The following is a 1,241-nucleotide window of genomic DNA, read 5'->3' on the forward strand; positions in this document are numbered from 1 at the left end:
GTTTCCCTTTATTAGGTACAGGAGGCTTCTAATAAAGTGGCCATAGAAAGTATATTCCATGCAGATAGTAGAAAGAGCAGTATGTTGGATAAATAGAATTTCAGGGTTAACCACAAACCCCATTTCCAGAAAAGTTGGGATATTTTGCAAAATACAATAAAAACAAAAATCAGTGATATGTTAATTCACATGAACCCTTATTTAACTGATAAAAGTACAAAGAAAAGATTTTCAATTGTTTTACTGACCAACTTAATTGTATTTTGTAAATATACACAAATTTAGAATTTGATGGCTGCAACACACTCAACCAAAGTTGGGACAGAGTTAAAATAAGATTGAAAAGTGCACAGAATATTCAAGTAACACAGGTTTGGAAGACTCCACATTAAGCAGGCTAATTGGTAGCAGGGGAGGTATCATGACTGGGTATAAAAGTAGCCTCCATCAAGGCTCAGTCTTTGCAAGCAAGGATGGGTCGTGGCTCACCACTTTGTGCCAAAATTCGTGAGAGAATTGTTAGTCAGTTCAAAAGGAACATTTCCCAATGCAAGAATGCAGAGAATTTAGGTCTTTCAACATCTACAGTACATAATATTGTGAAAAGATTCAGAGAATTCAGAGACATCTCAGTGCGTAAAGGGCAAGGTAGGAAACCACTGTTGAATGCGCGTGATCTTCGAGCCCTCGGGCGGCACTGCCTAAGAAGCCGTTATGCTACTGTGACAATTATAGCCACTTGGGCTTGGGAGTACTTCAGAAAACCATTGTCACTTAACACAGTCCGTTGCTGCATCCAGAAATGCAACTTGAAACTGTATTACGCAAGGAGGAAGTCATACATCAACTCTATGCAGAAACGCCGGCGAGTTCTCTGGGCACGAGCTTATCTCAGATGGACCGAAAGACTGTGGAACCATGTGCTGCGATCAGATGAGTCCACATTTCAGCTAGTTTTCGGAAAAAACGGGCATCGAGTTCTCCGTGCCAAAGATGAAAACGACCATCCTGATTGTTATCAGCGAAAGGTGCAAAAGCCAGCATCTGTGATGGTATGGGGGTGCATCAGTGCCCATGGCATGGGTGAGTTGCATGTACGTGAAGGTACCATTGACACTGAGGCATATATTAGGATTTTAGAGAGACATATATTGCCATCAAGGCAACGTCTCTTCCTGGGACGTCCATGCTTATTTCAGCAGGAAAATGCCAGACCACAGTCTGCACGGGCTACAACAGTG

The sequence above is a fragment of the Hypanus sabinus genome, chromosome 23, assembly GCF_030144855.1.
Source record: "Hypanus sabinus isolate sHypSab1 chromosome 23, sHypSab1.hap1, whole genome shotgun sequence".
Classification (NCBI taxonomy): domain Eukaryota; kingdom Metazoa; phylum Chordata; class Chondrichthyes; order Myliobatiformes; family Dasyatidae; genus Hypanus; species Hypanus sabinus.